Below are 12,685 nucleotides of genomic sequence, written 5' to 3' on the forward strand. Positions count from 1 at the left end.
TGTACATGAAGAAACTTCAGATTTGATCATGGGCTGAATATAAATCTCAAAGAAGTGAAAGTTGGAGTTTTGTGGCATTTAGGTATCTGGAACCGATAGAAATATAAAAAGCAGTGAGAAAAATGTCCAGTGGATTTAAGCTTGGGAATAAAGAAATCATCCAAGTAGAGAAGAACCAGCCTGAGCAAATGATTGAGACTGAGGTATCAGGAAGCATGTTGGTTCTAGATGTCCTACCCCCTGAACCTCCAAAGTACCATCATCCTGTGCTATTTAGGTCATACTGAATTGTTTTACTCTATTCTGAGTTATAAGAGGTAGCTTATTGCATTAATTCTCAGACACTCTAAATGTTTTAGATGGTTTTTGTTACTGAGTCAGTATTTTTGTCATATCTTTATGTTCTTTTAAAATGTGTAATAAACGGTATCTATTTAATGATCTATCCAAAAATCTCTTATGTATATGAGTATTAGTATTCTTTTCACCACGAATTTTCTTGAGATCTTGTGACATAAGCCATAGATTTTTCTCCTGTGATATATTACAAAATTTTCTTTACATTACAAATCTTTCTTCGCAATAATACGACTAAAAATCTTCACTCACGGATGCACCAGGATTTCCCCCATGAAAATCCTAGTTACAGAATAAAAATTGCTGCAATATTTATTCATAGCCTTGAAGTGATTGAAAGGAAGAGGGTACCAGAGTAGGGTCTTGATGAGAATGTGTCAAAGAAGCCCCATCACATTTATCAGACAATTTTTTTGAGGCTGACATTTTCTGGGCACAATAGTTTAACCTGATGTTGGTTTGCAAAGCTTAATAGAAAATTTTTGCAAACCACATTAGTTCAGATATCAATAAAACATTGGCTTTAGGTTTCTTTATTGATTTGACATCAGCTGAGAAGAAAGCAGGAATTTGAAGGTCAATGTTTTCTTTAGATGTTTTGCAGGTACATATTCTATTAACTGGCTCAGCATTAGAATAGCTAAGTGTTTCAGACTTACGTGTAGTAATATCCTCTTACAAGAAAAGTTGCCCGAGTTTTTAGCTAACCAAATGTCAAAGCATATACTTGGGCAGTAAACTAATTGGTAGCAAACCTCATTAAGAATTCTGGATGCAGTAATAGCTTTTCTTCAATTGCCACTGCCTTTAATGAGAAGGAGAACAACAGAAGCCACATTACTGGTCTGACAATTTGTTCTATTGATTTATTATGCCGGCTCTGCCACCATCTACATGCAGGGACTACAGAACATTAGTCTCATAGTAGTACATTCTGACTTCCGTGAATATAGTAAAAGGAGTCTAGTACTTAAAAGTGACACCATCGTTTGGTAGTTTACCTTTTTTTCCGTGTAGCCACTGGCCGCAACTGAGATAAGGAGCTTGTGCTCAGGAAATCATTACAGATTATTTTTATCTCAATCCTGGAAATGCAGAAATGGATGTTGCATTTAACAAACTGATTTAAACACATCTTATGCCAAATTGAATTAAATTTCATTTAATTTTTCTTTTTTCTCCTTTCATTCCTTTCAGAGGAGAGGAATTTGTATGTTACTTCAATCTATATAGGTATCAGCAAAAGAAAGGGAAAAAAGAAAATTAGAATTTAATTTAGAAAAACAGCTACAAATATATGAGATGGCAATCTGAATATGCTTTCACATTCTTATAATGTCTTACCTCATTTCAAATCCTAAAATGTCCTATTTTTCCTTTAGTTACAATTACAGCAAGTGAAATCCAGAAATTTGGACTGTAATTCATATCTAACCTAAGAAATCCTGCAAAGAATGCATTTCTCATTTATCTGCTTTCAGTGTTTTATCTTTAATGAGTACACACTCCAAAGATATGACTCTGCCAATGACTCCCTTGGTGGCATTTTACGGAGTTATATTTAGACGAAAATAGATCGTGTCACTGGGAGAAATCACATTTGCCCTTTGGTCAATACTTCTTCTGAAATCTAATGCTGAAGCTCAATTTCATTGTAATTACACTGACTTCTAGTAAAAAACTTGTTCAATGGAACTAGAGCTAGAATTCTGGATATAGTTTCATGTTTATAACCTCACATCACGTAGAATCTCAGTTTTATATTTTTTAGGCCCCATTTGAATGCTCCAAGTTCCTATTAATGGATTAATTTCTGTATCTCTTTAGCAGACGTACACAGAAAGTAGGTGCTTAATGTGATTGTTCCCTGGAAATAATTCTACCCTTAAATATTTAAGATGAATCAATTTTATAGATTTAAACTACTAATGGTAGTGAGCTAATGCTCTCACATTTTACTCGACATACATATTTAAAATCATGAAGTAAATAAGCTTGCCAGTGGGAATATTCCTCCTCATATACGATGCCCACTGAGTGATGAGATGGCGCCCACTGAGTGAGCAGTCAAGCAGTTGCTTTATTTGAATGCCTGAATGGGAATTTAATTTGTTCTTCAAATCTCCCCCTAACATGACAGTTGATTTAACACTGTTATCCAGTAGGGGTCTTCTGGCTGGATTATTACAGTGATGTGTGGTACCTTATTCACGAAGCAAAAATGTTTCGCCAAAATAGGATATTTTGCAAGAACGTAGAGTACTTTCATCCTGAAGGAATTATTTCACACTCAAAAGACAGTAAGCAAATCACATTAATTTGAGAAGTAGAATCTAGTGACTGTAATTTCTATAGAAATTAACCCATCCTTTGGAATAATAGAAGACAAAACAAAACTGGTAACTGGATTAAACCAGCTTTTGAGACTCAAACAGTGTTATCATGGTAAGAAAATTTCTATTTGGGAAACCAGGGCATATACCAAAATAGAAACTTATAATTAAAACATATTTTTAATTAGTATATATGATACTTCTATGTACTTCATTTTAACTGAATTCACTTTTCTATAGAAATATCTCTATCTATGTCTGTTGCTGCATAACAAATTGCCGCCAAACATTGTGGCTTAAAACAATACCAACTGTTCTTTCTCTCAGGGGTTGTGGGGGCCAGGAATTTGGCAGTGGCTTGGCTCTTGCCATTCTGACTCAGGTCTCTCCCTTGTGTGAAGTCAGATGGTGGCTGGAGGCAGAGTGGTGGGAATGCCAAAGCACCTGGGGGCTTCTTGGGCGTCTCCCATTTTCATGTAGTCTCAGGGCCTCTGCAGGTGGTCTCCCTCCTTCATAGCGATTGGCTTGGGCTTCCTCATACCATGGTAGCCTCAGGGGTGTTAGACTGCTTACATGGCAAGCCAGGGCTCCCAAGGTGGGCAGCCCAGCAGAGTCAGGTGAATGCTGTGCCACCTTTTATGACCTGACCTTGAAAGTTCCAAAATGTCATTTTTAACTTAGACCCAAACCCTGCTCTGATTTAAGAAAAAGAAGCCTAGATTTCACCTCTTGAAGGGAAGTGTGCCAGAATGACATTGTGAGAAAAATAGGTGGATATGAAATATTATTGTATACGGCTTTGGAAAATAAATTCTGCTATAGACTCAGTGGTTATACATAGTGTCTGAAGTCTGAGTGCTTGGGTTCACGTCCCAGCTGCACCCCCACCTACATGTGTGACCACACACACATTGTTTCACGTCTGCCTCAATGTTCTTATCTCTAAAATAGGGACAATAGTTGTGCCTGCCTTAAAGTGTTGTCACGAAGATTAAATGAGAAAATATGTGTAAAAATGCCAGGAGCATGTCTGACATGTAGTAAGTATGACTAAGTGCCTGTTATTATAATTATTCAATTGTATTTGTCCAAATAAGCTTGAAAGTATAGGAACATATATGAGTCTGTGGGACTGATAACAAGTGGTGTGTCTAAATCAACACTACAGTTCCAGGGTCAGTAGGCTTTTAATATTTTTCCTTGCAAGGATGCCCCTGTGCATTCAGTCCCTCTCCAGAAGGGGTGCTGGGAAAGACCGTGATTCTTATGCTTCTTAATAAGTATTGTTTCCATAGGCAACAGGGCTGCCTAGAATTCTGTCTTTGTGTCTGCAAACAATTGACAAACTGCTTTGTTTCCAATTCTCACTCACATCTAACAACTAAAGAATCGATTATGAGGAGGAGGGCAGCATGATTCAGTCCACGATTCAGAAAATACATTTTGAATCTGGGAAACCAAATCAAGATTTAAATTAAATCAGTATTGTAGTCAAAAAAGCTCATGCCAAGGAACTTCTCTAATTTCCCTTCTTTTATCCCCGTAAGTTTTTGCAATAATTGCTTTCAATTTTTGCATTTGTTCTTTATCAGGATGTAGAGATCCATAACTTTCTGTCTCTTTACCTTCTCTCTCTCTCTCTCTCTCTCTGTCTCTCTCTCTCACACACACACACACACACACACACACACAAGTGCACACGTTTGATTCACCCAGCCACCTTTCTGCCATTCCAAGATACAGGGAGGGTTGAGGCATGGGTATAGCTCTCTTTAGGCTTCTCCTCCATGACCCATCCAGGCTTTAATTGAAGAGAAAGATCTGCCAATGAATGGGTGAGAAAAAGTCTTTTCTGAAGCATAAGACTACAAATTGTACCAGAGAAATGTATAAAATTATAGATAAAATACTGAGGAAAGGACATTTATAACTCCCTACCTCACCTCAAATAAAAGTTAAAGCATTTTCTAAATATTGCCTTTTGCTCTTAGGGATATAAGAGTTCTTTGACGTTCAGACTTCTTTGTCCATGTTTGAAACTAGACTTAGGGTGAAAATATTGTAATTTCTTGTGCACAGACTTAGTCAGCAAGAGTCCTTAGTCATAACATCAAAAGTTAAACTAGTGTAATATGAAAGTGTTATTTGCAATATATTGAAGAAGTTCTGTTTCACATTATCAGCCATTCTGATACACAGGAAATATGAGCAAATGTCCTTACATTTCACTTCCCTTACCTTAAAATGTGTATGATGATGTGACCAGTTTATTGGCTAGGAAAGTGTATCCATTTCCCATTTTTGCATGGCATACTTAAGATCAAAACAATACTCATTTCTTATCTCACAGTTCTGTAGATCAGAATTCTGGGCTGGCTCAACTGGGTTTTCTCCCTGTGGTTTCACAAGTCTAAAATCGTGGTATCAGCCTGGCTCTGATCTCATCTGGAGCTTAGAGTCCTCTTTCCAGCTCATGTGGCCATGGAAGAATAAATTTTCTCAGCTGAGTAGATTTGCTTATTAGTGAGGGCTCACTCTCAGATCCTGGAGGCCACGTGCTTGCTTGCCATGTGGCTTCTTCAAAGCCAGAGTGACACAATGAGTCCTTCTCATGCTTTGGATCTCTCTGACTCCTTCTGTCTCTGACCTCTATCTATGACCAGAATTAAAGGACTCATATGATTAATTCAGGCTCACCTGGATAATACCCCTATCTTAAGATCCACTGATTTGAGACTTTAATTACATCTGTAAACCCCTTCACAGCAGTACCTAGATTAGTGTTTCATTGAATGCTGGGAGAAATTCTGTGTACACCAGGGGCCGGGAATCGAAGGGGCCATCTTAAAATTCTACCTACTATAAGGTTCAAATGGGATCAAGCATATAAAGGTATAAATCCATTTTAGCAAACTTCCCAGAATATATAAACACTCAAGTGGTGTTTATTGTTATCATCATCACCACTCTTGCCATATGGTTATCATCATTGGCAGAACGATCACTGCAGGCAGTGACACCTTACATCAATTTTGGCTGAACGCAGCCAAACTAAATTAGGCCAAAGAGTTGCTCATTGGCCTTCTTTCTTTATCTAATATGTCTATGAATGATCAATTTAAGTAAAGAAATGTAGAAACAGATACAATTCCATTAGACAGTGTCTTAAATAATACTGAATCATTGATGGTCAGTGTGACCACTGTCACCTCCTCTAGAAAGCTCTGACTAATGTCATTTCCTTCTTTCTTCCATCCAAGCTTAATTGGAATCATCTGTATTCTCACTTTATACTCTTTTAAAATCATCTGCTTTTATCATATTCTGTTCTCCAAGTAGTATTAGACACTTTAGGGATAAAAAAAAATAATGCCGGGGCACCTGGGTGGCTCAACAGTTGAGCGTCTGCCTTTGGCTCAGGGCGTGATCCCGGGTCCCTGGGATCGAGCCCCGCATCAGGCTCCTCCGCTGGGAGCCTGCTTCTTCCTCTCCCACTCCCCCCGCCTGTGTTCTCTCTCTCTATGGCTGTCTCTCCGTCAAATAAATAAAATCTTAAAAAAAAAAAAAATAGATAATGCCTATCATCTCCAGGTAATGTCCCAGCACAACAAAGATGCTCTGAAATTATTTGTTAAATAAAAAATAACAGAAATGGAAATTTGAATGGAAATGGAAATTTGAGAAAACATTTGCGCTCATGTATCACATGCCATCCAAAATGAAAGCCAGGAAAGATCACTGATTCAGTGTAGTTTACAAAACATGTAAAGGAATTAGAATTACAGTAGAAATGGGAATAACTGCTGCTATTGCTGCTTTATTATCATTACACAGATGCATTCATGAAACAGGTAGTTGACATGAAGGAAATCCAGCATATCTACCCAGGATATGAGTAGATGAGTAGGCTACAGCCACACAGTTTCGAGGAGCTGATGATATTTTGATACGTACAGAAGCACTTGGCATCAGGAAGTAGGGCCACAGTCACAGGTATTTAGAAGCAAGAGTACCATCCGAGTGTGAAGGACTGACAAGAACAAGATGGTATCCCATTTCTAAAGAGATAGACGTTACAGGTAGAACTAAAAAAGGAACCCTGGCAAAGGTGAACAAATGAAAAAATGAATTTCCGTACCAAGTTATGAGATGGACATGCCTGGATCAGAAACAAGGGTGGACACATGAAGGCTGTGTCCTCGACCTACAGCCAGGATGGGCCCCATTTCTGAAGAAAGAAACAGAGCCAGCCATTAGGTTGAGAAAGGTCCAGAATTGGGAGGATGCTGGAAAACAGCACACCAGAGTGAGATTTTTTCCAATTAGTTTTTGTTAAAGTAGGTAAATGTCCTAGTGACTATACTACTATGCAACTGCTCTCCAGTGTGGAGCCAGACTATTTGAATACAACAGTCCTGAGACACAGGTATCATTTGCTTTGCTGCTCATGGGGAAGGAACCAGGGGAGCCAAGGCACAGGAAAAAGGAGCAGTTGTGATCCCCTGACTAAAGCCCCTCGTGTTCATGGTGAGAGAAACTATGTTTAAAACATATTTTTAGACACGATCATCTGACTTTCTCTTCTAAAAATATAACATGTAGCAGCATGTAGTTCCTCTGTATAGGATTTGAACACAAAAACATGAAATTAGTTTCTTAATCATTTTCTTTATAAAAGTTTTGTGCCAAGATTAATCAGGGACCAAGAACTCTGATTTTATCCAAAGAATAAAGAACCTACAGACACTAGCACAAGCCCAAGCAGCATCATTGCGATTTTAAACCTGAAATTAGGATGTGAAAACAATGCCTTCTGCAGTCATTCTTCTAGGCATATTATAGAGAAAATCGCATTACTTAAGGATGCATGTGCATTTACACTGGCACACACATAACTCAGATAATCAGATGTTCTAATTAATACGCATAACTTGCTACTTTATAACTGTCACATGCAATAATCAGTTGCATTTTCAGAGCACTATGGAACCACGGTGGAATTACGAAGTGTTGGAAATAGAAGGAGGTAGATGTAGGGGGACACACAAAGTAAAGGGTAGACCTCAAACTTCTTACTGCCCATCCACTATTTTGTTTCTTCTAAATATTACATTAGTACATTCCATGCCTGAGTGGATATAACAAAGTGGAGAAATTCAGAGTCATAGTAGTGTGATGAAGGTTTTGGTTTTATATGTCAAGAGGATTTATTTGAGAAACTCCAATTGGAAGGGAATTAACTAAAAATAGCCACCAAAAGAAGTTTTGTGATTATTGTGCTTTATTTTTTTTTTATTTCGAAAATTCTTAGAAATTCTAAGTCATTACTTTGTTTCATTAAGGTGTCATGATGATGGCAATATCTCTTGATTGAACATATACATTATTCACGAAACCATGAACTATGTAAAAGAAAGACCTAGTAAGCTTAGAAATAAGAATACTTTTCTTTTTTTTAGCTTAGAGCAGCAGGACTCTGCAGCGAAAAGCCCTCAAGATATTCAAAATGATGAAATGAAAGGGGAAAAAAGGACACTTATACAGCTTATATCTCTGACTGCTTAGATATCTCTGACTGCCTATTTAATGCTCTAAAAATAATGTATAATGTCTTGGAATAGATACCTGGGGGACAAAAAACTGCAGCATTTAAAACTTACTGTACTGTAATTCATGACCGATGCTGCGAAGCTTAGTGAAAGAATATGTGGCCTTATCGATGTGCTAAGCACAGAATAGTTTTTCTCTTGGTCCTTCGACTCCGTATTTGATGACTGCTAAAAAGGCCACAAAAATGGAGGGTATCAGTCTTCATCAACTCTTTAATTTTCTTTTTATTTTCAGTGAAATTCGACAACTTTAACTTTGTAACTATATAATTACTTAAAGAATTAAATAAATGGAGCAGTTTTTTTGTCTTATGCATACATTAGTATATGTCTATCTATATACACAACAGACATATGCTACTATAAAAATGTATAGGGCTTTTTGTTCATTTAAGAGAAAACTACAAAATAACAACTGAAAAACATAAAAAGTATAGATTCAATTTTATCTTTTAACTATTAAATAAGTTAAAATGCCTCATTACCCAATGCATTAACATACTAAGAAAGAAAAGATAATTATTTGCCTTTATGATTGTTATGGCCAAGGAGAATTATATAAAATTTACAATTTATAAGTCCTTCTAATGTCATAAAATTCTATAGTTTTTTAGATTACCTTAGCAGACAGTATAAAAGGCATTTGTACTAAAAAATATTTATGTTTTATACTTATGAACTAACTATAGTATTCTTTAACCAAACTAACCATAACTAATCACTCTTTTCTAATGATGTTACATGGCTTTAAACAAATTTCACTGGCACAAAATGTGGTCTTGCATTTTCTTTGCTGCTTTGGCAGTAAAAACACATATTGGGCATCTTCATGCTCAAGAACATTAAGATGAATAATTTACATTGCAGAAGGTTCTTTGTTTCTCTATTTGTGTGTTTCTACTCATATGCAGAATGAGCTGTGCACATAGTCTGATAACAATGTGATGGACGCATCAAAATGACCCCTCTGGAAAGTGATGTCAGCATCATGGCAATGTAAGGTGTTCCTCATTTTTATTCCCCTTTTTAAACAATGAAACAGATACCCATCAACAAACAAAAGTGCTTTTGTGGGTGTTGTGGGATCTAGCACCAGACACCAAATGTCCCGGGAGAAGTCTCACCCACCTGTGCATCCAATAATAGGCACACAGACCTTGGTATAAGGTATGGAACCAAAGGAGACAGTGAACATGTTAGACCTCTCTTGCCGCCGTTGGGAAAAAACCTGGAGAGTGTTGACTGGGCACATACCCACACATGAGAGAGAATTTTCTGAAGCCTAGCCTTCCCTAGGGGAGATTCCAGCACACCACTGAAGGGAGGAAAAAAAAAAATACACACACACACACACACACACACACACACACACGTAAGTTTGTTCACAGAGGAGGCAGCAGTAAAAGAAACTTTCCTAATGCCACCCTCCCCACCAAGGAAACATTGCATGGGGCTGCTCTATCCAGCAGCACTGACCTCTTCTGTGTGTGGTGGGGGGTGGAGGGCAGGTGGAGAACAGTGAATGATCATCTGGTCATCTCAGTAGTTGTGTGGGATACCGACATAGAAACCATTTCTTTCCAGCAATACCTAGAGGACTGACATGGAACCTTCCTGACTTGCAGGAACGGAGGAGATCGGGAAAGAGACAGATAGGGGACTTGGTTTTTGCAGACTACTCAGTAGAAAGTCCACTAGCCTCTGGGAATAACATACCCTGGGAACTCTGTACTAGGTCCACAGATCTGCAGGCACCATCCTGAGGGGCTAAAGTCACAGCTCCCCCAACCCTGTGGCAGGTTCTTTGTGTGCACTCCTGAGTGCTGTGGCAAGAGAGCTCTTAAACAGATATACACTCAGAAAATAGGCCACAGTCTTGTGGGCCAGAAGAAACCACAAATTTGAGCGATGGTGCCATCTTCTGGAAATAAAACAGACTTTTCCAGTAGCCAGTCTGGTGACTTGCAAGAACCAGAGACTCAAAATGCTGCCACAAGAGGGAGCAAATACAGTGGAACAGGTAGGCCCATACAAAGACGGATAAAATCCCATATGATAAAAACATCTTCTAACAGAATTCCTAATCAGAAGGCAATTAGCAAAGACTTAAGGGGTGTCTTCCACTTCAAGTGTGAAAGCAGCAGCACAAAACTAAAAGAACATGGAAAATCAAGGCAACATGCCATCAAAATGCAAAACAGTTGTTTTGGAGAAACGCAATAAGCCACAAGAAAACTCAGACAGTTCAAAGAGATCTTGGGGGAGAAAAAAACGATGAAAATGAGAATTTTTTTCTGAAGAGATAGAAATCATAAAAAAGGACCAACCTGAGATTCTGGAGCTAAAGACCTCAATAAAATGAAATGAAAAATGTAATAAAAAGGCATCTGCAGCAGAGTAGAGCAAACGAAAGATAGAATAAGTCAGCTAGAGGATAAGAATTTTGGAATAAACCAGTTGGAAGAGAACAAAGGAAAAAGAATGAAAAGGGTTGAAGAAAGCCTACATGACCTGTGGGATTTCATCAAAAGAACAAATATTGGAATATTTGGGATTCCAGAAGGAGAAGAAAGGGAGGAAGGAGCAGAAAATTTATGTAAATAGTAGCTGAGAAATTCCCAAACCTAGGGAGAGAATTGGACATCTAAGTTTACAAAGCAAATAGATCACCCTTTCTATTATCTCAATGCAAAAAAAAAAAAAAAAAAAAAAAAAACCTCTCCAAGATACATTATGATGAAATTGTCAAAGATCAGGGATAGGAAAAGAATTCTTAAAACAGCAGGGCAGAGGTGGGGGAGGGGGAGATTGTAACCCTCAGAGGAACCCACATTAGTCTATCAATGGATTTCTCATCAGAGAGAGTGGAATGACATACTCAAAGTGTTGAAAGGGAAAGAGAAAATGCCACCCAAGAATTCTCTAATCAGCAAAGTTATCTTTCAGATACGAAGGAGAAATAAATACTTTCCTAGGCAAAAGCTGAGTGAGTTCACCACCACTAGACCTACATGCAAGAAATTTTAAGAGGAGTTCTTCAAGCTGAAATCAAAAGACTAATCAGTGAATGAAAACATGAAAGTTTACAGCACACTGGGGAAGGTAATTATACAGTCAGACTTAGAAAACTAAATCTGTACTAGGATGATGGGTGAGTTAACCACTTAACTATAGTATAAAGATGAAAGGAAAAGAGTACTAAGAGTAATTATAGCTACTGTGATATGTTAACAAATACACAAAATAAAAGAGGTAAATAATGACATCAAAACTACGAAAGGGTGGGAGTAAAGGGGCGAAGCCTTTATAGATGATCACAGTTAAGTTGCTATCAGCTTAAAATGGACTATTTTATCTATGAGACGCCTCATAGTAACCACAAAGCAAAACTAGCATAGAAGACAAAGAAAGGGGAAACAGAACATACCAAGGAAAATCACCAATTTACAAAGACAAGCAAAAACAAAGGGAAAAGGAAACAATGGAAATACAAAACAATAAGATGACCTTAGTAAGCCTTCACATATCAATAACTCTAAATGAAAATGAACCGAATTTACCAATCAAAATGCACAGAGTGACTGGATGGATAAAAAAAACAACATTCAAGTTTATGCTGCCTACAAGACTCACTTCAGCTTTAAAGACACACACAGGCTGAAAGAGAATGGATGGAAAAAGATATTTCATACAAGTGGAAACCAAAAGAAATCAGGGATAGCTATATTTACATCAGACAAAATAAACTTTAAACCAAAAATGGTAACAAAAGAAGGTCATTATATAATGATAAAAGGGTCAACCCATCAAGAAATATAACAATCATAAATATATGTGCACTTAACACTGGAGCACCTAAATATATTAAGCAACTACTAACAGATTTTAAGAGAGAAACAACAATACAGTAATAGTAGAGGAACTGAGTACCCCACCCAAAGCAATAGTTAGCTCATTTGCTAGACAAAAAAAATCAATAAGGAAATGACGGACTTGAACCATACTTTGGACCAAATTAATCCCAAAGACATTTTTGGAACATTATCTCCAACAGAAGTAGAATGTATGTTCTTTTCCAGTGCATTTGGAACACTCTCCAGTTAGACCATATGATAAGACACAAATCAAGTCTTAGCAAATTTAAGGAGACTGAAATTGCACCACGTGTCTTCTCTAGTCACAACGGTATGAAGCTAGAAGTAAACAAGAGGAAAGCTGCAAAATCTACAAACGTGGAAATTAAACATTAAAACTGGTTTCCTGGAAAGGCAGTGGATCAAAGAAAAAATTAAAAGCAAAATTAAAAAAAAATTCAAAACAAATGAAAATGGAGACACAATATACCAAAAGCTATAGATGCTGCAAAAGCAGTTTTGAGAAGGCAGT

The 12,685-nt window shown here is 37.4% G+C and overlaps 1 protein-coding gene and 1 pseudogene across 2 annotated transcripts in view; both read left to right on the forward strand.

Moving 5' to 3' along the window:
* The window catches only part of KHDRBS2 (KH RNA binding domain containing, signal transduction associated 2), a 541,301-nt gene that overhangs the window by 431,103 nt on the left and 97,513 nt on the right, over positions 1-12,685 (forward strand). The window lies entirely within an intron of this gene.
* The window catches only part of LOC123796967 (actin-related protein 2/3 complex subunit 2 pseudogene), a 50,716-nt pseudogene continuing 48,238 nt past the window's right edge, over positions 10,208-12,685 (forward strand).

This window comes from Ursus americanus, chromosome 29 (assembly GCF_024610735.1).
Source record: "Ursus americanus isolate L20-20 chromosome 29, mUrsAme1.1.p, whole genome shotgun sequence".
Taxonomy (NCBI): domain Eukaryota; kingdom Metazoa; phylum Chordata; class Mammalia; order Carnivora; family Ursidae; genus Ursus; species Ursus americanus.